Source organism: Schistocerca americana, chromosome 9 (assembly GCF_021461395.2).
Source record: "Schistocerca americana isolate TAMUIC-IGC-003095 chromosome 9, iqSchAmer2.1, whole genome shotgun sequence".
NCBI classification, from domain to species: Eukaryota; Metazoa; Arthropoda; class Insecta; order Orthoptera; family Acrididae; genus Schistocerca; species Schistocerca americana.
In genome coordinates this window covers 176,314,176-176,326,283 of record NC_060127.1, presented here as the reverse complement: position 1 = coordinate 176,326,283, position 12,108 = coordinate 176,314,176, and positions in this window count along the sequence as shown.

The following is a 12,108-nucleotide window of genomic DNA, read 5'->3' as shown; positions in this document are numbered from 1 at the left end:
TACAGCATCATCGGCGAAAAGCCGCATGGAACTTCCGACACTATCTACTAGGTCATTTATATATATGGTGAAAAGCAATGGTCCCATAACACTCCCCTGTGGCACGCCAGAGGTTACTTTAACGTCTGTAGACGTCTCTCCATTGATAACAACATGCTGTGTTCTGTTTGCTAAAAACTCTTCAATCCAGCCACACAGCTGGTGATGTGCCAGAAGAGATTCACAGAGGTTCTGGAAGCTTCTGACAGCGATGAGGAGCCATGCTTAGCCCAGTGCAGTGGCCAACTGCGGTTGATCCTGTGGCCGTGCGGTTCTATGCACTTCAGTCCAGAACCGCGCGCCTGCTACGGTCGCAGGTTCGAAACCTGCCTCGGGCATGGATGTGTGTGATGTCCTTAGGTTAGTTAGGTTTAAGTAGTTCAGTCATCTAGTGTGCGTTGTGCGCCACAGATACCTGCGCCCCGCTTTTGGACAGTGCCATTTTGCTTAAACGATGACGGCAGGCGAACAGTTTACAAACTTAGCCGTTTTGAAAATGCTCCTATCCTTGGCCCGAAAGCCAGTGATCATGGCCTTCTGCAAGTCAGAGAGATCGCTCCGTTTCCGCTCTACATTGGCTGCACAGTTACATGCGCCCCCCACACCCCAGCCATCCAAACACTGCTAGTGCTGCCGCCTGTGAGTGGTTATTCCATGTTGACGTCAAACGTAGGAATTCGTCACATTAATGTGACTGGACCGGGTACTACCCCCTATAGGTTACTGCAGTTTGTACTTTTGCCATCTAAGTGTTCTTGAGAAATCAGAGGGGAAGACGCTACTTGAAGAAAGAAAAACACTGCTGCTTCCTCTGTTATAGTCAGAAGTTCCTGTTTGTCTTCTACCGTTAATTTAATACTTACATCATTGCACGAATGTCGCGCGGAGTGGCCGCGCGGTTTAAGCCGCCGTGCAACGCATTGCGCGGCCCCTCCCATCGGCGGTTCGAATACTCCCTCGGGCACAGGTGTGTGTGTAGTTCTTAGCATAAGTTACTTTAAGTAGTGTATAAGTCTACGGACCGATGACCTCAGCAGTTTGGTCCCTAAGGAATTCGCACACATTTGAACATTACACGAATATTTTTGTAAGAAAAAGTAAGCATTCGTAAACCCAATGTAATCAGATGTGCTTTAGGTAGAAACTCACTCTCAAAAACTCATATCAGACAATATAAATGTTACTAGTAGCAGGCGACTTCCAGCGTCGTTCTAGGAACTAAACATCCAAGTAACTTATTCACGAAATCTGAAGTTATACTAAGGCTTGTGAATTGTATCAGTTACAATATACGGTGGACGAGGTGATAGCGTGATGCCCTTACTCGAAATGTTATCCACAGTAGCTTGGAATTATCCGCAGCGACAGTGCGGATAATACATATGGCACCAGCTTCATACGTAGCGTGAGAAGCTCAGCTTATCTCTCCTGCTCTTTAGAATCATCTGTGATCGTTCACCACCGTTTGCTCCGTGGGTAGGAAACAGCGACGTCTGTCAGCTGTCAAGTGGTAAGCATCTGACACGGCAAAACGAGGAGTGACGTGACAATAGATCTATCGTGCTTGACACATCTGCTGACAACAGAATGGCGAGCCGAAGTTTCGAGAGTGGTCCTCTCGTGAAAACGGCACATCACTTTTTCACTCCATTTCGCACATGATTAGTGTCTCGACGTCTATTTCTTTGTCTGCAGATATATATTTATTTATTTTTTTCGTTTTAGCTGCAGTCAGTACATATAATACGGGCCATGTTTCCCACTGATATCAGTCTCTCACTTACCTGCCACACCTAATGGTTCCGTGTGGTATTTCGATGTCAAATCACGTGAACGTGGACTAGTAACTCGTTTAACTGTGCAGTTTCACAAATTTACAAACTTATTTATAAACTTAATAAAAGGTACAAGACGAAATTGATAGACTGCAGAAGCGGTGACGTACATATTATGCTTTCGGTTAAAAGAAGTAAATGATAGTAGTTTCAATACGCCCTACCCTAACTTTAAGTTTATCTCGATGTATTACAGTTTGAACATTATGTCACAGTTTTTATGCGTCCTGATGCGTACAATAACCAGCTACGATGTATGCTGGTAATCTATCATCACTTATTTACATTTTTGCTATGTTACAAACCTGGCATTGCCTGGGTATTCATTTTGCCTATATCCTACTAGAAACGGAAACAAAAAATGAACTGAAGTGTAATATCGAAAAAATTTCCATTTCCATGTATTCGTCACAAATCCGTTGAAATTCTGAAACAGTCGGAGAAAGACATGTACTCAATGTACAAATAAATATTAACAGCTGCTTCGCTTATCTACACTGCCGTTTTGTAAATACACTCCTGGAAATGGAAAAAAGAACACATTGACACCGGTGTGTCAGACCCACCATACTTGCTCCGGACACTGCGAGAGGGCTGTACAAGCAATGATCACACGCACGGCACAGCGGACACACCAGGAACCGCGGTGTTGGCCGTCGAATGGCGCTAGCTGCGCAGCATTTGTGCACCGCCGCCGTCAGTGTCAGCCAGTTTGCCGTGGCATACGGAGCTCCATCGCAGTCTTTAACACTGGTAGCATGCCGCGACAGCGTGGACGTGAACCGTATGTGCAGTTGACGGACTTTGAGCGAGGGCGTATAGTGGGCATGCGGGAGGCCGGGTGGACGTACCGCCGAATTGCTCAACACGTGGGGCGTGAGGTCTCCACAGTACATCGATGTTGTCGCCAGTGGTCGGCGGAAGGTGCACGTGCCCGTCGACCTGGGACCGGACCGCAGCGACGCACGGATGCACGCCAAGACCGTAGGATCCTACGCAGTGCCGTAGGGGACCGCACCGCCACTTCCCAGCAAATTAGGGACACTGTTGCTTCTGGGGTATCGGCGAGGACCATTCGCAACCGTCTCCATGAAGCTGGGCTACGGTCCCGCACACCGTTAGGCCGTCTTCCGCTCACGCCCCAACATCGTGCACCCCGCCTCCAGTGGCGTCGCGACAGGCGTGAATGGAGGGACGAATGGAGACGTGTCGTCTTCAGCGATGAGAGTCGCTTCTGCCTTGGTGCCAATGATGGTCGTATGCGTGTTTGGCGCCGTGCAGGTGAGCGCCACAATCAGGACTGCATACGACCGAGGCACACAGGGCCAACACCCGGCATCATGGTGTGGGGAGCGATCTCCTACACTGGCCGTACACCACTGGTGATCGTCGAGGGGACACTGAATAGTGCACGGTACATCCAAACCGTCATCGAACCCATCGTTCTACCATTCCTAGACCGGCAAGGGAACTTGCTGTTCCAACAGGACAATGCACGTCCGCATGTATCCTGTGCCACCCAACGTGCTCTAGAAGGTGTAAGTCAACTACCCTGGCCAGCAAGATCTCCGGATCTGTCCCCCATTGAGCATGTTTGGGACTGGATGAAGCGTCGTCTCACGCGGTCTGCACGTCCAGCACGAACTCTGGTCCAACTGAGGCGCCAGCTGGAAATGGCATGGCAAGCCGTTCCACAGGACTACATCCAGCATCTCTACGATCGTCTCCATGGGAGAATAGCAGCCTGCATTGCTGCGAAAGGTGGATATACACTGTACTAGTGCCGATATTGTGCATGCTCTGTTGCCTGTGTCTATGTGCCTGTGGTTCTGTCAGTGTGATCATGTGATGTATCTGACCCCAGGAATGTGTCAATAAAGTTTCCCCTTCCTGGGACAATGAATTCACGGTGTTCTTATTTCAATTTCCAGGAGTGTATCTCTATGACAACGCCTCTCCATAGCTCTATAGATGGCTGTTGTTTTCGCCTACAGCCGTTTGCACTTCGTACTCGAAAGCCGTCAAAAGCGCTGCCGGCTGTCAGGGATTTTCTTAAGCTCCTTCAAAAAAAAAATGGCTCTGAGCACTATGGGACTCAACTGCTGAGGTCATTAGTCCCCTAGAACTTAGAACTAGTTAAACCTAACTAACCTAAGGACATCACACACATCCATGCCCGAGGCAGGATTCGAACCTGCGACCGTAGCGGTCTTGCGGTTCCAGACTGCAGCGCCTTTAACCGCACGGCCACTTCGGCCGGCTTAAGCTCCTTCGACTCAGGAGTGTCTTAGTAGTAAAGAATAAGTGTGTTAAAATTTGATGCATGAGGTGGCAATTTTCCACGCATCTCAGTTCATGCCATCATATCTCTTGAAATGTATGGCGTAAAATTATGTATTTGTGCAGGTACATTCAATGGCATATGTCGATACTGTCTGCGAAATATGTTACGAACACAGTTAGTAAGACAGAAGTAATAAACTTAAACGTCATGTGCAACGCGGCAGTTTTTCACGTGTCTCACTGTTAATGACGTCTTATGTCTTGAAGTATGATAGGCAGGTGGTTGTTACTGTGACAGCGATTATTGCCTGACAGTCCAGTGGTTTAGGAGGACACGTCGAAAACACAAACAAACACACACACACACACACACACACACACACACACACACACACGCACACACACGCTATTCTGAGATAATACGTAACATATTAGTAACAATATATATAAGTCTTAGCACGTAACTATGTTTTCCAACATCTAAATTAAACTAGCAGCACAGCAGGCTATGATCAATCGAGATCATCACTTTGAACCTGTATACTCAATATTCTGCCATAGACGCCTTTTGTCCGTTTCTAGGTCATAGTCCAGAATGCCCTCTATGCCTACTTTAGCCTGGTTTCAATGTCCTTGTTTGTACACAATGTGTTATTCTGCTCTTAAAGTAGCAGAAAACATTTCACCACGAATTTTCTCTCAATCCTGAAACTTCCCTTTATTTTTGTCATTGCTTCTGCGCTGTATACATGGAACAACAGAGAGAAGAACAACACTCTTGTCTTATTCTCTTTCTAATCATAGTACTTCGTTTTTGATATTACATTCTTATTGTTCTTTCTTGGTTCTTGTACACATAGTATATTATTAATATTTCCCTTCAGCTTACACCTATTTTCTTGTGGACTCCGAACATCTTGTATCATTTTGTATTCTTTTTTCTAAGTCGAAAAATCCTGTGAACGTGTCATGTTCAAAAACTCAAATGGCTCTAAGCACTATGGAACAACATCTGAGGTCATAAATCCCATAGACTCAGAACTACGTAAACCTAACTAACCTAAGGACATCACACACACCCATGCCCGAGCCAGGATTCGAACCTGCGACCGTAGCAGCAGCGCGGTTGAACGAGTAATGATATTTCTTCGTTCTTGCTTTCATTATCAGACGGAACTTGGTTCAAATGGCGCTAAGCGCTATGGAACTTAAAATCTGAGGTCATCACTCCACTAGACTTAGAACTACTTAAACCTAGCTAACCTGAGGACATCACACACATCCATGCCTGAGACAGGATTCGAACCTGCGACTATAGCAGCAGGGCGGTTCCGGACTGAAGCGCCTAGAACGAAGGCGCAGCTTCATATTCGTCTCTCTGGAGCCTTCATCTATCCTAACACCAACTATGAATCTCACAAATATAAATAATTCAGTTAAATAAATTACTTTTGAATACATTGTGAGAGTGAACAGTGATCAATGTGTTACGAATATTTACTATCAGATATTGATTTACCACCAGAACCAGGTTCTTACTCATTGGTCTGAAGATGACCACAGTAGTGGTCGAAACCGGCCACCATAATAAATAAATTGTGATCAAGACTGTTTTTGATAGTAAATTCAATTAAATACCTAGAGATCATAATTTTGAACAAAATTTGGAACGTATGATGTTGTGAGGAAACCGAACCAAAGACTGCATTTTGTTGGCAGAAATCTTAAAAGATGCACAAACCGACTAAGTAGCCTCCCTACTCTTAGTTTGTCAGTTTTCTTCTGGAGTACTGTTGCACAGTGTGGGATCCTTGCCCGATAGGACTGACGGAGGTCATAGAAAAAATTCAAAGGAAAGCAGCTCGTTTGTTTTGTCGCGAAATAGGGGAGACGGTGCCATGAATTGGGGTGGTAGACATTGAGACAAAGGCGTTTCTTGCTGCGGAGAGATCTTTTCACGAAATTTCTATCTCCAGCTTTATCCTCCAACCGCGAAAGTATTTCGTTGATACCAACCTAGATAGGCAGAAATGATTATCGTGATAAAATAGGAGAAATCAGAGCCCGCACGTTAAGATTGATGTGTTCGTTTCTCCGGTGCGATATTCGCTGGTGGAACGATAGAGAAAACAGGCCGAAGGTGGTTCGAAGGACCCACTGCTAGGCGCCTAAGTTTGAACCGCAGAGTAGTCATGTAACTGTAGACGTTTACTGATATCATCTAACGCATTTCAATTTTGTTGGAAACCCTCACCACATTATTCTTGTCAGTGGCTCGGATGTATCACATTCTAAGCTGATTATGCTATAGTTCTCGCACGTCTCTGCAATTGCTATTTTCGGGACTGCATGACGATATTCGTCCGTATATATGTCTTCAAACTCGTAGTTTCTTGAAACCAACTCGTTAGTTTGCCACTTCCCACAGTGACTTTAGAAATTGCGACTAACAGGGGATGCTGAAAGCTGGGCGCCAGGAATGGTGACAGGTTTGCTGGAGCCATGAGCGTGTGTCACGGCGATGCTTAAAAACCTGAATTGGCAGAAGAAGATCGGCGGCAACAGCTCGGTACCAGCCTATCTACAAAATATCAAGGCTCAGTATTTAGTGAATGACACAAGGCCATTACACAGACCCTCTAATCACCACCCCCGCGCGCCAACCTCTCCCCCTACGTATTGGTTCAATATGGTGCACAAAAATGATAATGATAATTATCATTATGCTTACGGGTTTAAAGCGACTTAACATTGGCTATCGGTCCCTCGTGGCACTAGAAATTCAAAAAAATGGCTCTGAGCACTGTGGGACTTAACATCTGAGGTCATCAACCCCTAGACTTTTTTTTTTTTTTGGTCATCAGTCTACTGACTGGTTTGGTGCGGCCCGCCACGAATTCCTTTCCTGTGCTAACCTCTTCATCTCAGAGTAGCACTTGCAACCTACGTCCTCAATTATTTGCTTGACATATTCCAATCTCTGTCTTCCTCTACAGTTTTTGCCCTCTACAGCTCCCTCTAGTACCATGGAAGTCATTCCCTCATGTCTTAGCAGATGTCCTATCATCCTGTCCCTTCTCCTTACCAGTGTTTTCCACATGTTCCTTTCCTCTCCGATTCTGCGTAGAACCTCCTCATTCCTCACCTTATCAGTCCACCTAATTTTCAACATTCGTCTATAGCACCACATCTCAAATGCTTCGATTCTCTTCTGTTCCGGTTTTTCCACAGTCCATGTTTCACTACCATACAATTCTGTACTCCAGACGTACATCCTCAGAAATTTCTTCCTCAAATTAAGGCCGGTATTTGGTATTAGTAGACTTCTCTTGGCCCGAAATTCCTTTTTTGCCATAGCGAGACTGCTTTTGACGTCCTCCTTGCTCCGTCCGTCATTGGTTATTTTACTGCCTAGGTATCAGAATTCCTTAACTTCATTGACTTCGTGACCATCAATCCTGATGTTAAGTTTCTCGCTGTTCTCATTTCTACTACTTCTCATTACCTTCGTCTTTCTCCGATTTACTCTCAAACCATACTGTGTACTCATTAGACTGTTCATTCCGTTCAGCAGATCATTTAATTCTTATTCACTTTCACTCAGGATAGCAATGTCATCAGCGAATCATATCATTGATATCCTTTCACCTTGTATTTTAATTCCACTCCTGAACCTTTCTTTTATTTCCATCATTGCTTCTTCGATGTACAGATTGAAGAGTAGGGGCGAAAGGCTACAGCCTTGTCTTACACCCTTCTTAATACGAGCACTTCGTTCTTGATCGTCCACTCTTATTATTCCCTCTTGGTTGTTGTACATATTGTATATGACCCGTCTCTCCTTATAGCTTACCCCTACTTTTTTTAGAATCTCGAACAGCTTGTACCATTTTATATTGTCGAACGCTTTTTCCAGGTCGACAAATCCTATGAAAGTGTCTTGATTTTTCTTTAGCCTTGCTTCCATTATTAGCCGTAACGTCAGAATTGCCTCTCTCGTCCCTTTACTTTTCCTAAAGCCAAACTGATCGTCACCCAGCGCATTCTCAATTTTCTTTTTCATTCTTCTGTATATTATTCTTGTAAGCAGCTTCGATGCATGAGCTGTTAAGCTGATTGTGCGATAATTCTCGCACTTGACAGCTCTTGCCGTCTTCGGAATTGTGTGGATGATGCTTTTCCGAAATTCAGACGGTATATCGCCAGACTCATATATTCTACACACCAACGTGAACAGTCGTTTTGTTGCCACTTCCCCCAATGATTTTAGAAATTCTGATGGAATGTTATCTATCCCCCCTGCCTTATTTGACCGTAAGTCCTCCAAAGCTCTTTTAAATTCCGATTCTAATACTGGATTCCCTATCTCTTCTGAATCGACTCCTGTTTCTTCTTCTATCACACCAGACAAATTTTCACCCTCATAGAGGCTTTGAATGTATTCTTTCTACCTATCTGCTCTCTCCTCTGCATTTAACAGTGGAATTCCCGTTGCACTCTTAATGTTACCACCATTGCTTTTGACGTCACCAAAGGTTGTTTTGACTTTCCTGTATGCTGAGTCTGTCCTTCCGACAATCATATCTTTTTCGATGTCTTCACATTTTTCCTGCAGCCATTTCGTCTTAACTTCCCTGTACTTCCTATTTATTTCATTCCTCAGCGACTTGTATTTCTCTATTCCTGATTTTCCTGGAACATGTTTGTACTTCGTCCTTTCATCAATCAACTGAAGTATTTCTTCTGTTACCCATGGTTTCTTCGCAGCTACCTTCTTTGTACCTATGTTTTCCTTCCCTACTTCTGTGATGGCCCTTTTTAGAGATGTCCATTCCTCTTCAACTGTACTGCCTACTGCGCTATTCCTTATTGCTGTATCTATAGCGTTAGAGAACTTCAAACGTATCTCGTCATTCCTTAGTACTTCCGTATCCCACTTCTTTGCATATTGATTCTTCCTGACTAATGTCTTGAACTTCAGCCTACTCTTCATCACTACTATAGTGTGATCTGAGTCTATATCTGCTCCTGGGTACGCCTTACAGTCCAGTATCTGATTTCGGAATCTCTGTCTGACCATGATGTAATCTAATTGAAATCTTCCCGTATCTCCCGGCCTTTTCCAAGTATACCTCCTCCCCTTGTGATTCCTGAACAGGGTATTCGCTATTACTAGCTGAAACTGGTTACGGAACTCAATTAGTCTTTCTCCTCTTTCATTCGTAGTCCCAAGCCCATATTCTCCTGTAACCTTTTCTTCTACTCCTTCCCCTACAACTGCATTCCAGTCGCCCACGACTATTAGATTTTCGTCCCCCTTTGCATACTGCATTACCCATTCAATATCCTCATACACTTTCTCTATCTGTTCATCTTCAGCTTGCGACGTCGGCATGAACTATCGTTGTAGGTGTTGGTCTGCTGTCGATTCTGATTATAACAACCCGGTCACTGAACTGTTCACAGTAACACACCCTCTGCCCTACCTTCCTATTCATAACGAATCCTACACCTGTTATACCATTTTCTGCTGCTGTTGATATTACCCGATACTCATCCGACCAGAAATCCTTGTCTTCCTTCCACTTCACTTCACTGACCCCTACTATATCTAGATTGAGCCTTTGCATTTCCCTTTTCAGATTTTCTAGTTTCCCTACCACGTTCAAGCTTCTGACATTCCACGCCGAATGGGGGACTATTCCGGAATCTTTTGCCAATGGAGAGATCATCATGACACTTCTTCAAATACAGGCCACATGTCCTGTGAATACACGTTACGTGTCTTTAATGCAGTGGTTTCCATTGCCTTCTGTATCCTCATGTCGTTGATCATTGCTGATTCTTCCGCCTTTGGGGGCAATCTCCCACCCCTAGGACAAGAGAGTGCACTGAACCTCTATCCGCTCCTCCGCCCTCTTTGACAAAGACGTTGGAAGAATGAGGCTGACTTCTTATGCCGGAAGTCTTCGGCCGCCAATGCTGATTATTTATCAAAATTTAGGAAGTGGCGGGGATCGAACCCGGGACCGAAGACGTTTTTGATTATGAATCAAAGACGCTACCCCTAGACTTAGAACTACTTAATCCTAACTAACCTAAGGACATCACACACATCGATGCCCGAGGCCGGATTCGAACCTGCGACTGCAGCAGTAGCGCGGTTCCAGACTGAAGCGCCTAGAACCGCTCGGCCACATCGGCCGGCTCTGAAAATTCACCTTAAACGACATGGAACGAGAAAAGAAGCTTTTGACCGTGTTATCGTGGTTCAAAATTCATGCCACACTGGCTTAAGTCAGATTACTAAGAAGGACGACTTTATAGACTAGACAATAAATTAGCGTAAACTGTTCGATAAATCTATGTCTACTGCGTCTACATGATAACTCTGAGGTAATCTTAAACTAACTTATGCTAAGGACAAGAAACACACCAATGCCCCAGGGAGGAAATGACTATGCGACTCAACTTCTGAGGTCATCAGTCGCCTAGAACTTAGAACTAATTAAACCTAACTAACCTAAGGACATCGCACACATCCATGCCCGAGGCAGGATTCGAACCTGCGACCGTAGCGGTTGCTCGGCTCCAGACTGTAGCGCCTAGAACCGCACGGCCACGCCGGCCGGCCCGAGGGAGGACTCGAACCTTCGGCGGGAGGGGCCTCGCAATTCGTGACATGGTGCCTCTAACCGAGCGGGCTCTGCAGTTCACAATCAAGTGCCTGGTAGAGGGTTCATCGAACGAATTTCAAACTTTTTCTCTGCATTTAAAATCTCGAATAGGGCGCAGGGAAAACCAACACTTAAATATTACAGAATATATGCCTGTGACAATGGTATTTATTCTGCTTTCGGTTTCTGTCTTAAACCATCTTCAACGGCAGAAAACTTGTCACATCGTACATGCTTTGACATACGTTAGTTTTGAAAACCATAGTAGCCAATATAATGGAAAGTCGTAGAACGATTACTTATTGTACACTGGAGGCCAGGGATCTTAAAAACTAAACTAAATTAAATCGCACAGAGGAACTAGGCACTCCTTCTCATCGCGTTCCATAACCGGTAGGTGCATTCGAAAGTACCCTCCGTCACACACTCCACAGTCGTTTACTGAGTGTGACCGTAGATACAGATGCCTCCTGCATTGGAAGGCGGCTACTACGGCGTAAACCGCAGTGCTAAGTGATCATTTCAAATCTTTGCGAGTTTCCTTTCACTCCGACAGCTATAACACCGCACTGCTTATTGCAGGCCTATTCTCGTTTCTCGAGCGGCAACTGGGACAATTGGAAAAGCGCGTGGGACCATTCCGCAATAGCCCACAGGTGTCTTCTGGACACTACAGTAGGAGCGGAAGACACCGGCGCTGAAAGGTCAACAGCACCGCGACATTTGTCCGCGCGGACGCCTACAATACGTCCACTTCTCTCTGCTTTTCACCGTGAAGGCCAAAAGCCGAAAGTCCGGTTCCTTGCCAGGGAGTCGGGCGAAGCACTGGGGAAAACGCCTCGACGTCACAATTATACATCATTACCAGGACGTAACTCTCGATGACAAACGTCATGAAGGGTACCAGATGTATGTTGCTGTCAGACGAACACTCGGGGAAATTTTCAAAACTTACAGCTAATGTTAAAAATAAAATATCCATAGCGCCACTGGGGAAATGATGTATCGCCACATGAGCGTAAGAATTGCAAAATCCCTGACGCTGTGGGGTCACGACGTTCGACTTCAGTTATTAATCTTACTGCCCACTTGTATCGATAAATGTTTTTTTCTAACCTGAGCTGCATTGCCAGAAAATATTATGGCATTGCGTAGTATAACGTGAAAGAAGTCAAAGTACGCTTTCGCTTCTGCTGATGAACTATTGAGAGAGTTTTCTAACTATAAAGCAAACTGAACTGAGCGTCGTTTTAGTAAGTTATCCATTATTTTGG